This window comes from Pteropus vampyrus, unplaced genomic scaffold (assembly GCF_000151845.1).
Source record: "Pteropus vampyrus isolate Shadow unplaced genomic scaffold, Pvam_2.0 Scaffold288, whole genome shotgun sequence".
Classification (NCBI taxonomy): Eukaryota; Metazoa; Chordata; class Mammalia; order Chiroptera; family Pteropodidae; genus Pteropus; species Pteropus vampyrus.
This window is the reverse complement of record NW_011889069.1, coordinates 1,482,176-1,507,624: the sequence shown is the minus strand read 5'-3', so window position 1 is coordinate 1,507,624 and position 25,449 is coordinate 1,482,176. Positions and strand designations below refer to the sequence as shown.

The 25,449-nt window shown below is 42.0% G+C and overlaps 1 long non-coding RNA gene and 1 pseudogene across 1 annotated transcript in view; both read right to left on the bottom strand.

Annotated features, from left to right (window-relative positions):
• The window catches only part of LOC111729898, a 274,325-nt gene that overhangs the window by 138,337 nt on the left and 110,539 nt on the right, over positions 1-25,449 (bottom strand). The gene's annotated exons all lie outside the window — the stretch shown is intronic.
• On the bottom strand, positions 22,005-22,124 carry LOC111729910 (annotated as a pseudogene).

The window sequence follows — 25,449 nt, the reverse complement described above, 5'->3', positions numbered from 1 at the left end:
CAGAGGTTATTTATTGATGCTACTAAAGAGAAATAAAAACTATATATACCTGTAATATAAGACATTTGGAGTATGTTACATCTGAAATGCCCTTAAAAATAGGCTTTGGAAAACATGTTGGTCTAATTAGTTATTATGACCAGGTATCTATGGAAACAGCCATATATTTGTCCTTAAGCCAGATGATCACTTACTCATTTAATAGCATATAATCTACACAAACTAAGCTTGGTGTTTATCCACATCAGACCCTTGCAAAACATACTAAATAGAGAAAGCAGAAAATATGAGAAAAACAAACAAATGTGGGAAAGGGGACCTGTTATACTGGGGTGGTGCCCTGCCTGCGCTGAATAACTAAGGAAATCTAAAGGCCAAAAGTTGATTTTATTCACAGGACATCAATTCGAAATGAGCCCAATGAAATATCTCCCCAATGGTGTAGCAGTGGAAGGAATTGTCCTATTAATAGCATGCCTCAGCTACATTATGGGTTAAATGAGTTAACTGGGCTTTTGCTGAATGGCCTTGTAACATAGTAACCATTTATAACATAATTTCTATGGGAGAATGTGTCCTGAATTCCAAGTACTCAACTTCTGAAACACAGCCTCTGTGTGCGATGAGGCCTCCCTGTATCCTCAGAGAAGCAGCCAGGTGAAGTGAAGAAGCCCTGGGGAAAATATCCTTAGATCTAGGTTCTAGTTCTCACTCTTATACTTACTTACCAGAGTGATTTGAGTCTTTTCACTTTTCTGGGCATCAGATCAGCTGTAAAATGGAAACGGTACTATTGATTTGGTGTAGAATATAAGCTGCAGGAGGGCAGAACTATGCCTGTCTTAATCATCTCAAAAAATATTTGGAGAGTGAATAAAGAATTGCCTATCTCCCAGCATTGTAAGCAGAATCAAATGGGGTAATGTGAAAATAATTTAAGAAGCTATAAAATGGAATACAAATGAGAGACATGATAATTATAACCTATTGTTATAGGCAGAATGTCACCTTCTGTGCATTCCATGTAAATGAGGATGTTTGTGCTAGTGCTAATTCAAATGGAGGAGTAGATATTAGAATACTGAATGCTACATACAGATGGACCGTGCAACCTCAGCTAGCACTTACTCTAGGCTGGGGCTAGAGGGGGGTGGATAATGGGAAGATAAGTAAGAGAAATTAAATGAATGAGGACTGTAGCTGGAAAATGGGTTAATTATACCTAAGGCCTATGAGCACAGGTACATGGGTCTTGTAAAGTCTCTTCAAAGACTGGGCCAAGGACTAGAAGGCCATTCTGCCTGAACCTGAGCAGAAACGAAGAAGAGCTATGCCAAAGACACTGGATTCCGCTCTAGTCAGCAAAAAAATAAAAAGATTGATGCTCTTGGGCAACCGATAAAGAAGAATATAGGAAGGGCATATGTAAGACACAGGATTTAACACGTAAGTGGAATGTGGCAGAACTCACCTGGGTCTCTGCACCACCCCTTGCCAGCATTTGTGTTGCTTTTGCCAGTTAATAATTATTTTTGTGATTCAGTCGTTGGAGTGCATACAGTGCTAATATTCAAGACTGTGCAGCAGAGGAAGGGCAGAGCTGACATTAAAAGGAGAGAATCCTTAGTACAGACCCCAGAATCTTGGTTTGACACGTGACTCAAGCAACCAGAGTCTGGTCTCCTACATATTATTCAGAATCTTTCCGAAATGTCTTGAGTGCAGATGCAATCAAACATCGTTTTCAGGGCATGATTGGGATATCCATAAATTGAAACCAATCAACAGCTCAGACCTGGGCCACAGCACAGGCAATGAGAAGTCAGATTTTCTGATCACCACCCAAAAGATCTGAGTCTGTGCCAAAACTGACAAAGACTTCTCAATCAGCCTGCTTACCCCCTTGAGCAAGGACAGAGCTACTTCTAGTGGTGACCCTTCTCCTGCCCTCACTCCACCATATCAAGATAGATAGCCACCTAACCTGCTGTGGTCACCTTTCCTGCTCCAGCAACCAACCCTGAAATGCAATCGAAAGTCATTCTATATCTACTTCTGTGGAAACCACTTAAAAGAGCCTAAGAGAAGCCTAAAAGATTCTTTTTTACATTACAGAAGAGAGAAATAGAGACTGAAAGTGACAACCTCCTCCATGAGCAGTCACACAAGAAATTCTTCTATATAATTTTTAAAGTTCTCCACCTCCCAATGTCAAATTAATACAATACATATTTTCTCATAATGCAAAGTGTAACTTTTCAAGAGGGATGGGGTCATCCTGTAAAAAGAGCACAGGTGGAGATTTAGATGCCTGAGGTGCTAGCTCCAGCAATGCTACCACCTCCCCTGGACTAATGGCCTAAGGAACTCAAACCTTGCTTTTTTCCATCTGTTATGTGAAATAAAATACCTGCTTCCTGCTATACATTGTACAAATCAAATGAGATAATATATGTAAAAGCTCTTTGAGAAATTAAAAACACACTCTAGAAGTAAAACATTGATTAAAGAAAACCTATTCAATCAAGCAGTGCCTTCTCTATATCTAGTGTACTTATTTAAAAAAAATACACATGGTTATCAATAAGACAAATACATTCTATTTAGCTCATTGCTAAAGCTAAAAATCTTAGCAAGTTGTCCATATTTTCTAAACTCAAATTCCATATGGATCTTCTCTTTCTATTTCCCCACCTAGAACCTGGGTAGAGAATAGACTCGTGTGCTCAGCTTTACTATGGTGCACAATATGATTAAATGAGAATGACTGTAAAACAGCCTGGGCATTCACAAGAAACTTTATATGTGCAATCTCTCTGAAATGTTTCTCATTTCTGTGCTTAAACACCTGATCCAGCCAAACTGGCCAAATGAACGAGAGGAAAGCTCTGATCCTAGGGCCATAACTCTGTAAGTTCATTAACTGTGAATTATTGTTTTGAACCAGCCTTGGCTTCCAAGGCCAGGATCGCACATTCCTAAAATAATGTTCCTGACACCAGCAGAAAATGATCTTCACAATTCTCACCTCGAACTTATGGAAAAATCCTGCCTTATCTGTTACATGCTCTTTGAATAAGTGGCTCTATCTGGCTCTGTGGTTTTGCCTTTAATTATCCCCAACATTTATGGGCTTCTGTTGGTTGCAGCGGAGAATGCACAGCACCAAATTTTGAGCAGGTGAGTAAATGTTCAAAGGGAGGCAGGAAGTGCCACACACCCTGAGCAGACAGCCTTGTTCTTTATAATAGTCTCTAATGTCACTGACTTTTTTCCAGTCCAAGTGTGAACAGGTATTGAGATTCTACTGTGTGCTGGGCACTGTGCTGGGCACTTGACATGCATCATAATTAAATTAATCCTCACAGAGGCCAGGGGTCCTGATTTTTTGTACAAGATCAGTATAAAAAGAGATTTGGTATAAAAAGAGATTTGGTATAAAAAGAGATTCTGAATCATTAGGCCTCTCATACCTGCATTTTAAAATCATCTAATAAGGTGATTCTGAGGCTCCTCAAATTCTGGCAATAATACCATATTAAAAATAGCAGACATTACTTGAGAGTCATTATGTGCTGGACAGTAAGCTGAATGCCTTACATGCTTTTTCCCATTTGAATTTTACAACAACATTATGAGGTAGATATTAATACTATCTACTTTTAAGATAAGGAAACTAAGATATAGAAAAGTGAAAGGACTTGCCAAGGACTTCATGGCTAGTACGTATCAGGAAGAGATTCATGCCCCATTTTCTCTGACTCTGAAATCTGTGATCTTTCTACTTTATCAGCTGTAGCAAAATCTTAATTTAGGAAATTAAATCAAAGTGTTTATGTTAGGGGTGATTTTCTTACGATTTCTCCCCTAGAACGTTAGTGATGGTGCCAGATGACTTATTAGTATTATATTATTATTATTATTATTATTATTATTATTATTATTATTATTATTGTTATTATTATCATCATTAATAATAACTTTTTCTGAGTAAGCCTGATGCCAGGGCTTGGGAACATGAGCGCCTGAGGCAGGAACTACGATGAAAATGGCAGAAAGTAATGGTGTCTATTAGAAAGCTGATGGTGCTGAAGAGAAGGGTACATTTGATTCTCTTCCCCCTGGGCTGTGACTTGGCAGAAAGCCACTTCCCAACACATAATTAAGATAAAACTTAACCTCTGGCCCTCCACCACCTTTATAAATTTCCCTCTGAATCTCAATCTGCCAAAGACCTTTACACAACAATACCTACATATATTTTTAGCTTTCAAGGACTCTTCCCAGGCATCCAGGGACACCCTTCCATACTCCCATGTAATCAATATTATACAGTTAAAAGATAATCGTAATACCTTAGATCCTTAAAGCTCCTTTGAGCCTGAAAGAGTTCAAAGCACTTCCATATTGGTTCTTTCATTCTATCATCACCATATCTCACATCGAAGGAGGACTTAAGGAAGGAAGTTACCATTCCTTAATCCTGTCTTCCGCAAACTTGAAATTGCTGCACCTTTCCCACATGTCACAGGCTCTCAGAGGAGCTAGCCCTTGACTTGTGTTCAAAGGTCTTTCTCAGTGTTTGTTCAGTATTTCTGGTCTCCTGATTTGGCCTTCTTGGTGTTCTATTGTGCTCTCTGCCATCTGCAATGGAAACCCCAGAGGTTGGGTGCACAAGCTGTAACTCCTTCTCTGTGGGCTCAGCACAATGTCCTTCCAACATGTTGTTAAAGAGACACTTCCTGGTGACAGCACTGACAGGTCAGTCTAGTTTTTTTTCAGAAAGTGCTACTGCTGCCAAGTGTTCATCTTACCTTGCACTTTGGGTGTACATCCTCAGCAGTGGACTGAACCCTGCCTATGTTTTAGCTCAGTGCAGTTTGTGATGTCCAGGGAGGGAGGGGGCAATGAAGCATTCCCTGAAAACATGAGGAGGATGCTGCAGCATAGGCAGGAAGGATGCACTCACAGAATAGAACAAGGGACTGGATGCAGCTGGAAAAAAGGGCTAGAAACTACAAGACAGGGTATCAGAACCTGCGTCTATGCTGGGCTCAGAACCAGGCTCCAAATCTCAGTGATGCCAAGTGCAGAGCTGAGCAATAAAATGATAAGATGGGCAATATATCAAGAATAAGAAAGGGGGATCATTCTAGAAGGCAATCTTGGGCCAACACAGAGAGAGAGGAGAGAGTAGGGTTGTCCCTTTAAGGACTACATATGTGACCAGATCTCCTTCCACCCTAGTTGTGAATCCTGGTCTTGTAGGTGACTAAGTAGAGCAGGAAAAGGCAGGTGACAAAGCAAAGCAGCCTGGGATATGGCCAGCACCTGCTGGATCTAGATTGTTTTATCATGTTCACCCTGTTAATTCTATTTTTCTTTGTTGTGGCTAGCTCAGGAACTCAGAGCAAGGTTGAGCCTGCTGCAAGGTGGAGCCTGGAGAAATCTAGCTGAAACTCATCAGCAGAGAGGGAGAAAGCAAATCCTGGCCCATTAACAGTAGGCTCTTCAGAGTCAGAGTCTGTGAGAAGCATCGCTGCAAGAGTTGGCCTTGTAGCTCTCCTCCACCCAAGTGAGATCAGAGTCCAGGCCCTCCCTGGGCTGTGTCTTAAGGAGTCTCCTGCTTGGGCTCTGCCAAGCCATGGCAACACAGAACCAGTGTAGTAGTCAGGAGTCACTGAGACCTTGGGATTGGAGCCAAATAGCAACAACACAACAGAGATTTTAGATATACTTAGAAAATGAACAAACAAGAGGCAAATGAACGAAGAACAAATTATTTCTATAATCAATTCAGCACATGCTTTAGTGTGTGTGCACCGAGTGGCATTAGAATAAAAGAAGCCCAGGAGTTGAATCCACTTGTGTCCCCAGGGCTCTCAGCCACTCAGATCCTAAGGAGAGATTTGATGATCAGGCCTGGCATTCACTAGTGGGTTTGCAATGTAGAACTATGGTCTCTGCACTTGAGTGGTGGTTATTCCTCTAGTCCTTCTGCTCTCTTTTATTGCCCTTCCTGTATCAATAGAATCTGTTTGCATAGCAGGTGGCTCTGGTTTGCTCTGACTGGATCCTGGGACTTCGAGCTGGGCCTCCTGCCTGTCATCCCAGGTGTAGGGCAGGCTCTTCTTCATTCATGCTTTGGAAGGTCACCCTATAACGCAGAGATTGGCTTTGCAAAGTGTTTCCAGTTATAATGGGATTTAGTAAATGCCTCTGTTTGTGCAATAAGAGCTGTGGATTTTGGGGACAGAATGGAACTAGATGTTGCCCATTTACAAGTAGAAAGAGGAGGTGGAGGGCTCAGCTGCCAGGTGCCTCAGCTCATGATTGCCCAAGACAACAATCCCATCTTTCTGGTTTCCTGAAATCAGGGACGAAGAAAAATCAGTCCTAAACAGAAATTGGATGCAGTCATGTAATATGTATAACTTTAGGGTTTTGTTATTTTTCTGTCTTTGGGGTTTTTTTTTGTTTGTTTGGGTTTTTTTTTTTTTTTGGGATTTTGTAAGTGCAAGCACGATACCAACCTTATATGAGGCCTTAAACTTTAGATTGAAGTCTAAAAATGCTGATATTACTCTATTTAAACAATCTTTAAACAGGGAGGGAGATGAGGTGTTTGAGATTTTACAGGGTCATAGCATGACTATCATGAGAGTCTTGGCTAGGGGGCAGGCCAAGACTGAGGGTCACGGGCAGCTACGCTCCCTTCATGTCACTTTGATTCAATTAGGGCTGAGACCACTATGTCCTTCCCACTGGCTGCTGTCCCAGCCTCACCTGCTGGGCTCATCCACCTGGCTTGGGCATGAGGGTGTGGCTTGCTCCTCCTGAACTTCTGCAGTTGGTCCCAGGAACTCGTGTTCACCAACCACCTGGCCTCCCTGCTCAGATGTGTCTACATGAGCCGTAGGTCTATGAAGAACATATGATGAGCTCCTGAAAACATTGCTCAGAAGTTCATATGGCCTGGAGCGCAGGGCCACACAATGTATCAAGTGTTTCCATGGCCAGTCTTCCTGATCCCACCAACAGCCTCGGGGAGCTTACTCTCTTCAAACTGTTTTCAGCCTGAAGGACTGAAATTTCTGAGAGGTTAAGTGACTTCCCCAAACCACACAGTAAGTTGAAGATAGAACCTAACTCAGGACAAAACATGCCAGCTCCCTTCCATGGCAATGGCTTCTGGTTCTTTCCAGAGGATCGGGAGGCACCCTTTGCCAAACAGGCTCTCCTCACAGCCAAGCAGTCAGTGTAGACCCCACCCAGCCATCCTCATAGAACCTTAGTTCCTCCAGCTACGTAGGCCCTCGGGACTTTTAGAAAGGTCTAGTAATAATAAAATAAAAGCAACAATAACCAAATGATAACAGTGATATGGCAGGTAGGGATTGTTATTCAAATTGTAATAAGAAAATTGAGGCTTAAGTTATTAGATAGAAGCTAGTAAATTGACCACAATCTTATAACTAGTAAGAGAGTAAAATTTGAACCGAGGCTGTCTGGCTCCAAGCCCCCTACTTTGGATAATAGGAAAGGACAGCTGGTAAGCAGATCCTTCCATCCATTCCTCATCTGTACCTGGAGAATGACATGGACAGAGGCACTGAGTGGTGCCAGGAGCAGATTTTGCTTTGATCTGGAAAATGCCACCTTAATAGGCTCTGCTTCTTGGGGCTGAAGCTGCAGGGCCACTGAGCCAGGGTAAGAGTGGCAAGCCTGATGAGGCCGGCAGGCCGCACAGGAAGGACAGGAGTATGACGCTGGGGATGAGGGATGAGGAGGAATGCATGGGCAAGGCTCATTTCCAGCATTAGAATTACACAGCTTTTCTCATAAGTGGAAAAGTTTAGACTGCTTCATATAACTGGTGAAGTTTGATCCCTGTGATGGACTTGCAGCCTCCAGGCCAAGTCCTTCTCTCTACAAGTACTGCTGGATACTCAAGCACTGAGCCAAGGAGAAGAAATTCTAGAGAAATGGAAAACATGTCTCCCCTAAACACAACCTCCTTCATGAAGTATTTTCCAATACTGGCTTAATGATTTTGTTCTTCCTTTGACGGCCTATGGTATTTGTTTTTCTATCACGTAAATTGGCATCATTTTATTTGACAGCCCTCATGCTACTCGAAGCAACAGGCCTGAAATGGAGCTTTAGTGTAAAAGTTTTCTAGCTTCATAAATTTGGGCAAGCCTCAGTTTACCTCTTTGATCTTCCATTTCCTTATTTTTGAAGAAGGAATTAAAATCCTAACCTATTAATGGAATGAAATACTATTGTTAAAGTGTTATTATAAAGAGCTAGATAATGGCAAATTGCTTTCACTTTAACTTGTGGATATATCCTGTCTCCCTAGGAAATTTCTAAGTTCCTTGAAAACTGGAACTGTGTTTTATGTTTCTTCATATCTTCCATAGGATCTAGTTATGAAAACATGATTTACTCAGTAAATGCTTGCTGAAGCCTCCTCCTAGAGAAGTTTACATTTTGGTTTTGACAAAAGCATGCTCTCGATATGATGTAATGCCCTAAATGATCAGTCTGTATCTGGGAGAAGAAGGCAGCAGGCAAGCAAACTTAGAAAAAGGGAAATGCAAAACCACAGAGAATTTGTAGATATGCTATCAAGGCAGAGTAAGGAGAGCTCAAATTGGAGTACTGAAGTGTGTTTGTGGACTGTGACGTCAACATTAGGTGTCCTTGAGCAAATGTCCAGTTCACAAACAACTCCAAATTCCCAATTTAGGAGCACTCCTTAGTGAAGCTTTCTTTCTGAGACAGCTTTACCTTGAAGAAGAAAAAAGATTGTGTCTAATACTTTCTTAGAGGATGCAACATGGTGTGTGTGGGTGAGGGGAGGAGGGAGGAAAGGTAGGTGGGATTTAAATCACAAAATTTTGGTTTGAGTCTTAACTCAGCAACTTAAAGCTGGGGTGTCCTGGAACAATTTATTTAAGGTTTTGAGCATTATTGTTCTTCTCAAAAGAAAAAAAAAAAGAAAGAAAAAAAGAACATAATCTGCCTGTCTATTGCAGTTATGTAAAGGCTATCTATAATCAGTGTACTGACATTATGACCTAGCTTCACAAGGAACTTGTGATTAAAGACAATTAATGTGAACATTAAATATCTACTTCTTTTTAACAACAATTTTACTCTGAAGCATCCATTTTAACCCCAACATCAGGACAGGCCCCATTGCATGCTCTTTCTCCATAATATGTTCCACAAGAATTTCTCTGGGCCCTGTTTCACTGGGCTCAAAAGGTTAGAGGTACCTGCTTTGGGCAATTATCCTTAAGTCCTCTACCTACAAGCCCTCAGAAATAGAGGCCTTAGAAAACCAAATATAACGAGAAAGAGGCAAAGAGTAAAGTAAATTTCCTATATGTCCATTGCCTTGTTTCCATCAAATTCTGTCTGATTTCTTTTAGACTCTGGGCCTGTAAACCCTGCCATATTTCCAAGACTTATCTCAGCTCTCCAGCAGAGTTAGTAATTCATCCTGAAAACTAGGTCTGGAGCACCCCCTCAGCCAGCCTACCATGCAGCTGGCACCACGGGTGAGCCCTCTCTCCCTATGGTCCTCTCTCCTCTTCCTCATCAGAGCAACTTGGCAGGATTTATAGGGCTGTCCCAGCGACACGCCATCTCAGTAATTGCAGAATGGCAGTTGTAAAAAATCCCATTTGCCAGGGTATTAGAATCCCATTAGTACTCCCGCTGGAGAAATAACCCCAACCCTTCAGAAGGAATTAAAGATATTCGGGCACCAGCATTTGGACTGTTATAGGTCCTTCCCCCATTTGGATGATCACACCAACTGACATAAAGCCTCAGGCACCAGATGTCCTTGGTCCATAAATCCCTTGAGAAAGTTCTAGGATGATGTATGAAAGGGCCTCTAGTCTTACAAAAAAATCTCCAGAGTAATCACAAGGAGCAATTGACACAGGGCCTTCTGATTTGTCTGTACTTGAGAATGAGTCTTTTTATGGAAAGCCAGGTTTGGATTTCAGAATCCAGCCATTCTCTAGCAACCTCTCATATCTCTTTTTCTCTCCGCCATGCCAACGCTATTGCCCAAGTGGTAATTGATATTAAACAGAAACACTTCTTAAACAGACAAACTTCTAAAGCATATGGATTGTTAAAAAAGAATCACCTACAAAACAAAATAGCAGTAACAGAAGTACATAGTTATAATATCTGGTCTAATCATCTTACTTTATCACTGAAGAATCAGAGGCTCAGAGAGGTGAAGTACCACGCCCAAGATCACCAGCTAATTAAATCGAAGTCTCTGCACTCCCAGTCTAGTATTTCTGCTAACATACTTCTTTCCAGTGAAGGAAAAATAGGCCCCAGCTTCTTCAATCTCTGATCTCTGGGCATTTCAGATCATGGGCTTTGAATGCACTGGATGGCCGTCCATCTGCTGCCTGTGTATCTGTAAGTGAGTGAGTGAGTGAATGAGAGTGTGTGTGTGTGTGTGTGTGTGTGTGTGTGTGTGTTTGTGTTACAGTCTCACAGTGTGGAGGCCATGGTGGTAAGCACTGAAGTCAGGGAAGTCAGTCTTAGGATCCAAGATTGCCCTATGCTGGGTGACCTTGGACAACTTATTCATCCAGTTTAGATTTCAGTCTGTTCATCTGAAATCTGTAATCTGTATCCTGTAAAATGAGGATAAATAATGGTGATATGTCATTTTCAGCATCTTGGAGATCTTGTTATAAGATTAATTCTGATTCAAAAATTTGGGGGGGGCGGGGAGAGCCTGAAATTCTTCATTTTTAAAAATTCCCAGGTATCAGGGACCTTACTTTGATGATCAAGGTCATTGAGTTTTGTAAAAATTAAACACGATGAAGTGTTTAAAGTCCTTAACACAGTGAGAATAATTCTTAAATAAATGGTAGTTGTTTCATTGTTGAGATTTAGAACATACACCATAGATTCAAGAACATTTTTTAAGACCTACCATATGATATAAACTAAGCTAGACATCCAGTGACATCTTGTAACATGAACCTTAAACTACTTCTGAAAGGTCATATTATCCCTATTTCTTAGATGTGGAGAATGAGGCCCAGAAGAATAAGTGACTTCCCCATAGTCAAGTAGGAAGTAAGTTTAATAATTCTAAGATTAGGTGTCATTCCATCCACCTGCTTTTATGTTAACATCCTCTGCCTGTTGCCTGGCTGGGATGATATTGCTGAAGACAGATTGGGTTAATTTTCATACGTATATGTTGATTCTGAGATGTGAGTGCCAACTGCCAAGAGAAGAGAGGAGGCTGGAGTCAGGCTGGAGTGGGTGCAGGCACATGTGCAGGCAGAGGAAGTGGAAGGGGGTGGGCAGGCTGACAGGACACACAATGGCAGGGAATCTACAGATCAATAAATAGATATCCAGGGAGGCTGACAGCTGACAGACGTACACCAATACCCAGATGGCCATGGAGTCCACAGACCAGAGAGAGTTTGGAAAAGCTGTAAACTAGGTAGAGGTAGAGGCAGACAAAGAAGTGGCACACATGATTTTGACAATGCCATCTGTGAGTGAGATAACCCCAGTGCTGTGTGAAATGGACTCCAAATTTTATTTGGAGCTGGGAATGGGCAGTGTGGCGGTGCTGTTATTTTAAATCTCTTTCAATTCTCTGCCAAGAAACTTGATCTGAGAAAGCCATTCCTGCCAAGCTCCAAGGGGTTAACCAGGGCTTAGCTGAGGAGGCTACATTTCCACCTGATTTGACAGCACCCCTCTGTCAGGAGAAAAGAGGCATCAATATTCACCACTGGGAACCTGAGCCCAGTGGATCCACATTCTGAACTCAGAAATAGACACAGGCTGCCAAAGGCAGGGTGGAGCTGTGCAGAACAGAAAGGAAAGGAGTGCACGAGGCAGCTGGTGGGGCTGGGCAGGAGGCAGGCCCGGTGTGGAGGGACAAGCCAGAGTCGACAGTGGGTGGAATCAGAAGCAGGGAGCCTGGAGGGAGCCACTTGGCGAGATGGGCCGGTTTGAGTGGTCCACAGGAGCAGGGGTCAAAGTGAGCCAAGTAGTGTCTGTAGTGGAATCCAATTTCCTTTGAAGGCCATGGCCCAGGCCTTCTTGCTCAGACCTGCCTCCTCTGGGAGCACTAACAGTCCTTTTATGGTTGGTTTAGAGCTTGTTGATGGCATCAAAGTTAACCCTCACTCCAGTTAACTTTACCTCTAACAGAACAGCTTAGTGGGTTAGAGAAAAATGCATAACCATGCCACCTAGCCTAAATTTAAATTTATGACTTCAAATATCAAGTGGGCCTGAAATTGCCCAGTGATTCTAGGACATTTATCCAGTAAATTTGCTTTCCCTTCTTTTTTCTCCTTGGGCCCCCAATCTCTTCCTTCTCTTCTCCCAGTTGAAGAGATTACTTCTTTTATCTCTCAGGAGCTGGAAACAATCAGAAGAAACTATAACACTTAATGTTTCCTCCCTAAATCTACCCCCGCATGTATCCATTCTACCTTCTCTCCTTCTTCTGCTGAGTGAGCCATTCCTGCTCCTACCTCAAATCGACCCCTTGTCTGTGCTCAAGATGCCATATGTATCCCTTTTGCTTTCCCTACTCAGTACTCTGTTCCTGTGCTTATTCATCTCTTTGTTTCTTCACCACCAGCTTCCTCTTTTACTGGATAATTCCCTTCAGCATTCAAACTGGGCAGTCTAACGTTCTTGATTGTTTCCCAGTGAAAACAAAGAGACAAACAGCATCAACCAAACAAAGACCTCCCCAAACTGCTGAGAAAGTTCTCTGTTTTCTCCCTCTCCACTTCCCCGTCTCTCATTTCCCCTTGAACAGAATTCAGTAAGCCATGGAAACGTAACTTGTCATGAATACCAATGACTTCTATCCTGTCAAAGCCACTGGCCAGTTCTCAGTCTCCATCTTACTCTATCCCTGCTCATACAACAAATTCATTCAATGAGTATTTTGTTAAGCACCTATAAAGTGTTAGGCCTTGACCTGGGTGCCAGGGATACATCTCTAGACAAAAGAGGGGAAAGCCCCTGTTCTCTGAAGCTGTATTCTAGTGGGAAGACTGACACTAACCTAAACAAATAAATGCATGCCTAAAGTGTGCAAAGGGGATGAGTGACACAGAGGAAAATAAAGCAGGGAAAAGGGGGAGCAAAGGGCTGCTGGGACTAGTTAGAGGTTTGAAGCAGCATCTGGCTCAGCCTTCCACTCACTCTTGTTGCCATCCCATTCCTCCCTTGCTGCCCCAGAACAGCATACTCTCTGGATCTCCTCCCCTCAGTTCATTTGCTGGCTTCTCCTCTTCTCCCTGATCCCAGAGGAAGTGGGATCTGCTCTTGCCTCTGTCTATGCACTCCTTTTGTGTGCTCTCATCTAGGCCTGGGCTCTAAAGCCATGGAAATGCTGATGTCTCCATTCTCCACTGCCTCCCACCCCACCCTTTGCCCTCTGAACTCCACACTCATAGATCCTACACTCTTGTAACATCTCCCCCTGGAAGTCTAATAGGTTTTTTAAATTTAAGGTGTTCACAAAGGAACCTGTGATTTCAGACTGACCCATTGAACACACAGGCACGTGTGCACACTTGCACATCTGTTCCTCTTCCCATCTTCCTCATTTAAATAAATGATGTCACCATCCAACCAGTGGCTCAGACAGACACCCTGGTAATCATCCTTGATTCTGATTGTCTTACCCTCTGCCCTACATTTAATTCCGCAGCCAATGCCATCATACTGGGCCTCTAAAACAGTCTGAATCTAGCCATTTTGCATCACTTCCACTTTAACATTATCTTTTACCTGGACTGGTGAAAACTTGATAATTGGGCCTCCTAATTTCACTCTCCAAAAAGCAGCCAGAATGACCTTATTAAAATATGCACCAGATCTTAGCTTCCTTCTCTTGAAACACCCGGGGGGTCTCACCATTCTGTCACATGGAACAGAATCCAAATCCTTACCTGGCCTGCGATGTCCTCTTGTCAGGGCCCCACCTCCTCTCTGCACTTCATCTCCTGCCCTGTTCTCCCTCACCCCCCAGGTCCCAGCACAAGAGCGGCTCCCAAGTATGACATGTCCTCAACCCTGTCCCTCTGCCTGGAACATTCTTCTTCTGGTTATTTACACAGCCAGCTTCTTTTTGTTGCTCAAAAGTTACCTCCTCAGAGAGACTTTCTTTGACCACTCTATCAGCGGTTGCCACCTCCCCACCAAGTCACTCCATAAGCCTGTCCCTCCTTCATATTCTTCTCAGCACTCACTGTTCTCCCCGACAAATGTCTTTGCTTCTTGTCTCTCTCTACTTGTGCCTAGTCTGTTACTCTCACCAGGATGTACATTCCATGAGGGTAGGTGCTGCCTGTGTGGTTGAATAGCCAGGGAGACCTGGAAGTCAGAGTGTCTGAATTTGGTTTCCAGCTGCACCACTTACTAGCTGTGGGGTCTTAGGCAAGTTACTTCACTTCTCTGTGCCTCGGGCACCTAATTTGTAAAATTAGTATGATAATAATAATGCTTACCTCATAGGACATTGTGAGAGTTAATGGAGACAATAAACAGATAAATATAGAACATGTGGAACACAGCTTCCTGGGGAATATTTACTCACTAAATATTCATAGAATACATACATCTTACATCCTAATGATTCCCTCAGGGATAAAGATCTAAAAAAAAAAGGCAAACAGTCATTTCTGCTCCTGTTGTCTAAGTCAGCAAAATGTATAATCTGGCCAAAGAAAGAAAAAGTGTGGAGTTCTCTCTCACTGTGAGTGTTCATAGTTTATAGTTTGGAAGGATTTATTCTCTCTTCAGTAGCCAGTGCAGTCACTAGGGGCAGAACTCCTGCAGGCATGTTAAGTTTGGAACCCATGGCAATCACTGGTGTGCTGGAAATGAGACCCAGGATGGCACTCCTGCAGAGTAGAGCAGGGCTGGGAATACAACACAGAATTTGCAGTCTTTCCAATGAACTTCACAGTGCCCAGTACTTCCAGTGACACACTATGCTTTTCCTCTCCTGTGACTGATGCCAGAACACATCACTCAGGGATTTCGTTTGCATTGATGTAGCTTCTCAAAGAGGGCAAATGATTCACAAAATAATAAAAGGTAAACAAATTAGTAGAAATATGTATTCAGCTGACATACAGGTATACATCAAAAGCACAGGATACTCTCAGAGCATATTAATATGTATGGAGAGAAACCTAATCTGGTTTAGGGGCTCTGGAGATTTTTTTCTCCTGATGCAGAATAACAGTACATTTTTAAAAGTTAGAAAAAGCCAGTATGGTTGGAAGGTTATGAGTTGAGACTGGAAGGCACAGAGGACAAGTTAGAGATATAAATTTTTCTTTTCCCCAAGTCCAATTCAGAGTTTCAAACAAGTAAATGATATGATCCAGCTTATGTATGTAAAGGATATTCTGGCACAATATGGAGAATGAATTGGAAAGAAGCAAAAGTGAAGTGTGGGGAGACTTTCATAAGCCGTTGAAACGGTCCTGGTGGGTGATTAGAGTGGCTTGGAGCAGGATGGTGACAGTGGAGATCAAATGCGTGTAAGCAACGTACTTGACCTGTTTCAACACGATCTTAGCTCTATGAAATAGTTAATAGTTACCATTTAATAGTTACTTTTAAACCCATTTTAAAGACAAGGAAGCTGAGGCTCAGAGTAGGTGAGTACTTATGTTACTAAGGTGTTAATCGACAAGATTATATTTAAACTCACACCTAGAGACCCTAAGAATGTTTTTTCTACCACATCACTCGCTTCAAAAAGAATGCATAGAACCATCGAGTCAATGCCCCCTGACATTCACCTATGGGATTATGGACCCCAGCTTAGTGGACATAATGTTTTCCAGGGCTACATGAGCTGTAATAATCAATTTGCTTTATTTTTTAGCTTCATTGGACTCCGGAGTGGACTCCAAGTGCTGGAATGGAATGTCCCGGGGACCACTTGGCCAAGTGATGGTACTCCCAGGACTCCAGTGCCAGGACCGGCCTCCTGCCACTGCAGAATACACAGTTCACGTCCCCTGCCTGGAGCTGACACTAGCAAGACAATGCCAGTTAGAAGTGCCTGTGGCAGGAGCTGGCATCCTCCTGCTTACCAGCAGGTGCCTCCAAAAGAGGGCAAGAGAGAAGAAAGGAGATCAAAGGAGAAGCTGAGCAAATGGTCACCCGCTCCTGGCAGCTTGGCCCTGGCTTCCCAGCCTGCCCTCTCCAACAGAGCTTCCTTTCAGGCCCCAGCTCAGCCACTCCAGAACGAGAAGGAGCTGTTCATGTATATGCAGATGCCAAGATGGGAAGGAAGGCCGGAGGAATTAGCACTTGCAATGCAAGGAGACCACAGGGAAAGAGCAGAAGTAATGAGCAATAGCTTGCTATGTTTTTTCCCAGAGGAAAAGGAGGCAAAAGGTCCAGGCCCCAGGGCAGAGGTCAGAGCCAACTGCACGACTCAGAAAAAACATAATAATCATAACGAAAATTAACAACAAAATCAATAAAATAACTATACAAAATATTTAATATTATTTCGGTATCTGTTAGAAAGCATTTGATAAATATCAGCTACACGACAAGCATGTATACACCAATGTTCCCAAGCACTCCACAAGGCAGGTAGTAGTATTATCTCTATTTGATGGTATGTGGATGGTGTGGCTCAGTTCTGTTTGAAGTCACATTTCGCAATATGCAGCTGAGTCAAGATTTGACCTTAGGTCTGTCTGACTGCAGAGCCCTTACTCCTAACATCTAGTCAAAGCTGCCTCTGTCCACAGAAAGTTTTTTAAGTGGTTGTACCATCCGCAGCATCAAATATGATGTGGGCTCAGGAAGGATCTCCTGGCATAAGTAATCTATAGCACAAACTGGAGGTAGGAGATGGGAGACAGAGGCCCAATTTGCCGGGGTTGGTGTGGAAAGGAGATGGAAATGGGTGGCTCTCCTCTCTGACCAGAGTATCACATAAAGCCACGTTTCCATTCTAAAACCTGAGTAACCTTGCTGCGAAGCAAAGCCCAGTCTCTGAGTTATCACTCACCTGTTGGAAAGAATTTAGTAACAGCTAATCCCATCTTTGTTCAGGAGGGAGAGAGAGAGAAAGGCATGAGGTATGATGCCTGCCCAGGTTCTATGAGTGGTTATGCTGCTTGAGTAGGCCTCGCAGAGATGCCTGGTGCCTGTTCTGAGTTGCTGTCATTATTCCTATTATCTGTGTTAATGATGTTCACATCACCTGGTTTCACTTACAGAGTTGGGGAGGTAAAGATGCCATTCTGTCAGGCAGGAAAGCCAGCATGCCTGCAGCCACACACCAATTTGGGATTTGCATCAGGACTAATAGTTTTATTGAATGGATTATTGAACTGGAACAAGCTAAATGTTCTCAAATAAACTGATGAAGGTGCCAGGTCAAGATGCCTCACCTGGTGAAAAGAGCTCTGATGATCTTCCCCAGGTGGCATGCAGCTCCCAGAAGCTTCTTGGAACTCCTCCAGATGAATGACTCAGGGCATAGGGTGTGTCAGCAGCCCTTGCCGTTGGCTTTGCCAGCTCCTGTTCTGGCAAAGCAGGGTCTATTCCCCTGCTTTGTCTGCAGGCAGTGACATAGCCTGTTGTTTTGCGGTAGGCCCTTTCGCGCTGAACACAATTGCCAGAGAGCAAGAGGCAGTTTGAGGACATGGCAGGAATATAGCTGCAGAGTCACCAGGAAGCCTCCTATTTCTCAAACAGAGGCTGAACCCCAGCTAACTGTGAGCAGGACCTTAAAATCATCATTCTTTGGGGTGAGAGAAAGCCATTTCTAAGGTTATTCTCAGACATGAACTCTAAATCCCCAAACAGAAAAGGACCCTAGGATGTCCCCTACTCCTTAGCCTTATGGTGTGGACTACACCCAGAAAACCCAAGCATTGAGATAGGGAAACAGAGATCTGTTTCATTCTGCACATTTGGTCAAAGGCCACTCACTTACCACTACAAAAGTCAACTTGTCGTGAGTTCTAAGGAGTTCAATTTTGAATTCAGCCAAATATCTCATATTTGCCTCTCACTGAAGTTGGAAGATCATTCAGATTTCTTGCAACAACTTTTCCAATTCTTATTATCCATTTTGGTAAGCTGACACCTCTCCTACCCTCCAGCATTCTCTTTGGCTAGCAAAACTATCCCATCAGTGAAGCGCAATGCATTATTTTGTTCATGGGCTGCTGAGGCATTCTTTGATGTTCAGGCAGTCTGGGAGCAAGAATATGAAGCAAACTTGAACCTGAGGTCGTTGTTGAGCTGAGAAGAGGGCTACTCCTGAGGCAAGAACAGTGCTCTGGGCTGGACTGTTTGCCACAGGCTCTGCGGGCTGCCTCTGCCTAGCCTCATTTCCATGCCAGCTTCTTCTGGCCGCTTGCCCAGGCTCTTGCACATGATCTCAGCACCCTGGAGAAGGGAAGGAGGGAAAACTATGCTGGGTGGGAGGAAGTTCAAAGGAAATATCGTGGGAGAGGAAAATTTGCAGGGCAGAAAGCTGGAACCAGGAGCTCTACAGACAGCAGCCTAGGCAGTAAAGGAGCAGACCCAGGCCGCTCACTTACCACTACAAGCACCTCCTCCCAATCAGCGTGATTGCAATCAGCCTGAGAGCTGGTGTGCATTCAACAGAGCAAGCAAAGGCATGCAATCTGAAAATGCGTGTCAAAATCACAAACAACACAAACAATGGGGGAAGGGGGACTTGGGAAGGAAAGACCACCCACCACCCACAGACTTCTTGCAGTGCTGGGCTGTACTGTCTTGTCCCCTGTTGGTCAGCCTGGGAACAAAGGGCTACATATGGAGGGACAAAGACCTAGAAAAACCTGTGCATAGAGCACTGGGGCCGGCCTCAAAGTCAGCCCATGTCAGCCCTCAATCAGTCTCTTTTACTACTAATTTTCCCTCATGTTTTTTAATTTAATTCACTGCTTCCTTCAAATACCAGTCAATGAACCATCCAAATTTCCTCCAAATACCCTTGAAAATGTTGAATTATGCAATTAAGGATGGCGTAATACAATAATATGAGGAGAAATGTTGTCATACATATTTTAATGAACACACAGGCTTGTGAGGGAAAGAAGAAGAGATTTCCCAGAGCTGCCTTCACCCACCTCTGGCGACAGCTCCATCTTTTTGGTTATTAAAATCCTGCCATCCACACAAACCCCCAAATGCGCATTCACTGTGGACACTGTAGGGGATAGCTGCAAATACTCAGGTCAGATTTGGGTTTGCAGTTATTCAGAAAGCAGTAAATCAGTAGTGAATCATCCCTCACTCGTATTTATGAATCATTCATTCATTCGTTCATTCAAAAATATGTTCCAGGCTCTGCTACCTTGAGTCTTTGTAGAGCAGTTAAAGTACAGCACCTGTTTGTCCCAGTTTTAGTACTTGACAATCAAAGACTCAGAAAACCCCTTGGTCCCAGACAACCAGGACAACCAGTTCTCTAATGTGAAGCTGTATTTGCTTGGCTGACTGCAGCATGTTCATTAGGCATCAGTTAGTTCCTCCTCTGGAAAGCTTTCTGTGACAATGCCAAAATAGATTTCATTATTTCACAGTACCGTCAGTCACCTATCATACTATCTTCTGTATCACCATGCTTTCCTTCCACACATCCTCTCCCCCATCACACCTCACCATGGTTCCTTGAGGCCAATATTTTGTCTTAGTTATAATTATTTTCCTAACACCCCATAGTGCTTGGACACATTGTAGGCACTCAAATATTTATTGGATGACAAATAACAATGATGAAAATAGTAATAATAATGACAGTAATAATTTATTCAGATTTGCTACGTACGCGACACATGAAAGCATAAATTTAAGTGACATATGAATTTTGATAGGTAGTGCTGGGGAGAAGCATATTCTAGAAAAGGAGAACTGTGTACGTGTTGAGTATAGTACTTGATAAAAACTAGGTAAATAATACTTGTTGAAAGACAGACACTTAAGAGTATAAGAATAAAAGGTAATTGAGGAGAAATGATTATAAGTTGCTAAGAAAATAAAATTGAAATAAGAGGCTACAGAGAAAAAAATTAGGATGGATATGTAGGTTAAGCTCACTTGTAGCTGCCATGAATATGCATATTAGTTGCTCAGCCTTGACTGAGTAGAAAATAGCATCTCCATACTGGTTTCTGGGCAAAAGAATGGGGAAGAACAGTGTAGGAAAAAGATTCTGGGGTTTATATTTTTTAAACCTGAGTTTAACTCTGGCTTACCACTTGGAAAAGTCTCTTAAGGTTTCTGTGTCTTACTGACTCATCTGTGAAATGGAAACACTGATATCTAACTTGCAGAGTAGCTTTGGATCAGAGGCAATATATGTGAGCTACGCAACACAGCAAGCAGTCAGCAGTGGTGGCCATCACCAGCATCACATATTAATATCACCATTGAGGAGCTTGAGAAAAATTAGACAAATGAATTTTAGGGGGAAGAGAATTCTCCTGTTTATAAATGGCCACCAAAGAAGCTACAATCTGGGCCACCTTCTAGGTTAACTGTAAACAGAAAACATTTAGTGGGCTGGGCTCTTTTACCCAGGGTCCCTTGGGCCATTTTAAATGTTATGGTTTTTATATTATAACTTTTTATTTATAGTTCTGTGATCCTGAGACTCATGAGACACAATACAAATTTTATGTTAAGTCATTTATCTATTCTTTCAGAAATACTTTTCAGTTGTTGCTTTTTTGTTGTTTCTTTTCTCTTTTCCATATATGCTTGTTACTCCCAGTCTAGATAACAGTTTGCAGCTAAAGAACACACTTTTATTTCTTCAGTTTATTTCCCCAGTGTCCAGTACAGATCTCTGTGTATATTCAGTGCTCACTCCCTGCAAAATAATGTTCACATCATGGTACTCCAAGCCCTCACCATGTGGTCCCAATTTTTTTCAACTTGTATCCATCCATCCTATGTTCCATCCACTTAAACTTTCCTGAGCCCAACAAGCACTTCCAAGTTCTGGGGTATTAGTTATGTCTTCCTTTCCCCTAGCAGCTGAAGGGCAAAGTTGTGATGGGGATCCAGCATGAAGACTGGAAACGCTGCCACTTGAGAAGGAGCGATTGCTGCTTGTGAATTTGGAGTCAAAAAGCCAGGACTCAGAAGCAGTCTGCACTTAGTCTCTTTGACTTATAAATTTCTCTTTGGTAATATTGGGATAATAATAATACCCTTTTATAAAGTTTTGGACGTTATTGCATTATCGTTATACATAAAGATGTTTTAGAAACTGAAAAGTACTATAGCTGAGATGTATTAATCCACAGTGTAATATAATGAAAAGCATACAAGAGTTGGCTTTCAGTTTCAATAGCACCTCTTACTAGCTGGGTGATCATGAATAAGTCACTTTGCAACTGTAGATTTCAATTAATCATCCATAAAATGAGAGCAGCAGCAATTGTCCTGCCAACTTTTCAGGGCTATTAGGATTGCTGGTGAGATGCTCTCTGTAAAATTGCTTGACAAACCACATGTTGCTCTACCAATTCAGTGCAGTGTTGCGAGTGGTTAAAGAAGCAGTCCCATCTCCAGCACACACAGCCTGCATGCCCCAGGGCAGGTCACTGCCCACTCTGTGACTGCTTTTCCTGGTTATAAAATGGACGGGACAGTGGAAACTATCTTACAGGGTTTTCAGGAGGGTCAAATGGGTTAATACATACAAAATGCTTGAAACAATGTTTGAAACAATAATTAAATAAGCGAGCTAAGTTATTGTTGCTGTTATTATCAGCAGTATTTTTTTGTTTTGTTTATTCATTCATTCATCCATTCATTCATTCATTCACTTAGTTTTTAGGCAAGGCAACCCTTGGTCGGCCTCACAGATTGCAAAGACCTTGTCAGCTTACAATCCCTTATTTTTATTTTAATTTTTTTTACACCTATAGCACCTGGTCTTCCTAGGTAGTCTCCCATCTAAGTACTAACCAGGCCTGAACTTGCTTAGCTTCTGAGATCAGATGGGATCGGGCTTTGTTCAGGGTGGCATGGCCATAGATCAGCAATACTGTTATTCTTGTGCTTCCAGATCTTGATCAGGCCAGAGGGTGCCTCGTGGCTGGAAGGTACTGTTCCCATTTCTGTTTTGGCAGCCACCAAGTAAGGCGACTTTCTTCTTTGCTTTTTTCACTCTTCATCTTGTCTTATCTTGATTCTCTATCTATCCAGAAATATAACCCAGATAAATCATTTTATATTGAGCATGATTCCTCCATGCTGAGAGATAGCACTGACTCCACAATTCTATTAGTTAATAATCTGTCATTGCTTTTGAGGGAGAAATCTCTGGTCTAAGTACAGACATGGCCCAGATTCAGTGGGGCTTGAATCTCACACATTTTTGAGGTTCTCTTTAAGTAAAAGAACATGATATTGAAAATATAAAAATAAGTATGGATGTATTTATTCTAAATGAGAAATCATAAGTTATAAATTTTTAAAAGCTAAAAAAAATCCATAAGATCAGAAACTCTAGAAAAATAACATATTGATATTAACTATTTCCCCAATATATTTCAGTAATATTTTCTACATTCTTAGCTATATAAATTTTTTATCACTTCACATTATTTTATAATATTTTCTGTAGAAAAAAATAGAGAACCGGGCAAAATAGTGTAGATAATAGAAGCTTCGCTCATCTCTTCTTGTGACCACATCGAAGTTGAGATGGAAACATGGAGTAAACAGCAAGCAGATTCACCTGGGGGTCTATATGAACAAAAGCACTACAACTAGGTAGAGAAATAAGAAATCACCCTGCAATAGTTGGAGGTAGGAAGCGGCAAAAACATGAGGCTGCCCAATCCCTGACAGCTGAGTGGGATAGAGGCTATGGCAGCTGTAGCTGGCAGCTGCAGAAGCCTCTGAAAGGGGCTTGGTCCTCAACTGGACCTTCACAGTGATGGACCTGCTAGCTCTGAGCACCAGTGTCAGGTCAGCAGGGGTCACCAGGGACTTACAGGGGGACACTGAGTTGTTGGAGTGAGGGCTGGAGGTGAAGCTTTCTCCCTGGTAGAAGTGCTGGTGGCATCCATTGCTCCTCTGTTGAGCCCTCCCCTGTCTCAGTGCACGGACACAGCGCCATAGCCGAGATGTCATCAAACTGGATAACAGAGGTTGTTCTGCCCAGAGGATTCTTTGAAACTCTGCCTCCCCAACTTGTTTCCCCACCCAAGCTACATCCAGTTGTGTCCTCAGTAAGTCCTTTCACTTACTGAGCAGTGCCAAGACTCATACTGGTGGCAGCTGACCTTGATTTCTAGTGTGGCTTCTTGAGGCAACTACAAGCACAGGATCTGTTAATTGCTTGCTAAATCTTAACAATTTTCCCCAGAGGGGCACAGGCTGGGGCTAAACTTGGCCTGCAGCTGAAGCCTCTCAGGACTGTGCTGCTGGACATCTACTACACAAAACCACGCTAATAAGACCTGGAGACTTTAGGAGCTTTGATTAGTACATAGAAACAGACAGATGGCTAATAGACATATGAAAAGATGCTCAAAGGCTGAAAAGATGCTGTAAAGGCAGCCAAAATGGGAAAACAAAGACGCAGAAATGATATGAAAGAATAGAACATAAATCAAAGAAAAATGGAATCAAACAATCTCATAGATACAAAGTTCAAAACACTGGTCATAAAGATGCTCAATGAAATTAAGAGAGTGTAGATGAACTCAGTGAGAACTTTAACAAAGAGATTTAAAAAAAAATGTTATATGGAACCATAAAAGACCCCAAATAGCCACAGCACTCTTGAGAAAGAAGAACAAAGTTGGAGGTATCACACTACCGGATTTCGAATTATACTATAAGATTACGATAATCAAAATAGCATGGTGCTGGCATGAAAAACAGATACATTGATCAATGGAACAGAATAGAGAGCCCAGTAATAAATCCATACCTATATGCTCACTTAATATATGATAAATGAGGCAAGAATATACAATGGGGTAAAGACAGTCTCTTCAATAAATGGTGTTGGGAAAATTGGAAGGATATGCGCAAAAAAAGAATCTGGACCACCTTCTTACACCATATACAAGAATAGATTCAAAATGGGTTAAAGTCTTAAATGTAATACCTGAAACCATAAAACTTTTAGAAGAAAACATAGGCAGTAAACACTCTGATATTGCTAACGGTAATTTCTTTTTGGATGTTTCTCCCTAGGCAAGGGAATCAAAAGAAAAAATCAACAAATGGGACTACATTAAACTAAAAAGTTTTTGTACAGCAAAGGAAATCATTAACAAAACAAAAAGACAACTGATGGATTGGGAAAAGATATTTGCTAATGATACATCTGATAAGAGGTTAACATCCAAAAATATATAAAGAACTCATACAACCCAACAACAAAAAACAATCCAATTAAAAAATGGGCAGAAGACCTGAATAGATACTTCTCCAAAGAGGAAATACAGATGGCTAATAGACATATGAAAAGATGCTCAAGGTCATTAATTATCAGAGAAATGCAAATTAAAACCACAATAACATATCACCTCACACCTATCTAGCGATCATCAATAAATCAAAGAACAACAAGTGTTGGCGAGGATATGGAGAAAAGGGAACCTTCATTTCTTCTTGGTGGGATCGCAAATTGGTACAGCCACTGTGGAAAACAGTCTGGAGGTTTCTCAAAAAATTAAAAATGGATATACCTTTTGATCCAGCAATTGCACTTCTGGGTATTCATCCAAAGAAAACCAAAACAATAATTCATAAAGATCTATGTACTCCTATGTTCATGGCAGCATAATTTACAATTTACAATAGCCAAGATATGGAATATTGGATAAATATGATTGGATAAAGAAATTATGGTTCATAGATACACTGAAATATCACTCAGCCATTAAAAAAGTGAAATACTACCATTTCCGATGACATGGATAGACCTAGAGGTTATTATGATGAGTGAAAAAAGTCAGACAGAGAAAGATAAATACCATATGATTTCACTTATATGTGGGATCTAAGGAACGAAAAGAACAAACTAATCAAAAACAGACTTACAAATATTGCAGATAATTTGGACAGACAGAGGGAAGAAGGTTTTGGGAGGTTGGGAGAATGGGGTGAAGGGTTAAAGGAGTACAAATTTGTTGTTGATAGATGGTCATAGAGATGGGGAGCATGGCATAGGGAATGACATTAGCATTAATATATCGGCTAGATGGAAAACCAGAGGAGAGAAGGAGCAATTAGGGAGTTTGTTTTATAAACTATATAAATGTCTAACCAACATACTGTATACTTGGAGCTAACTTTAAATAAATAAATAAATAAATAAATAAATAAATAAATAAATAA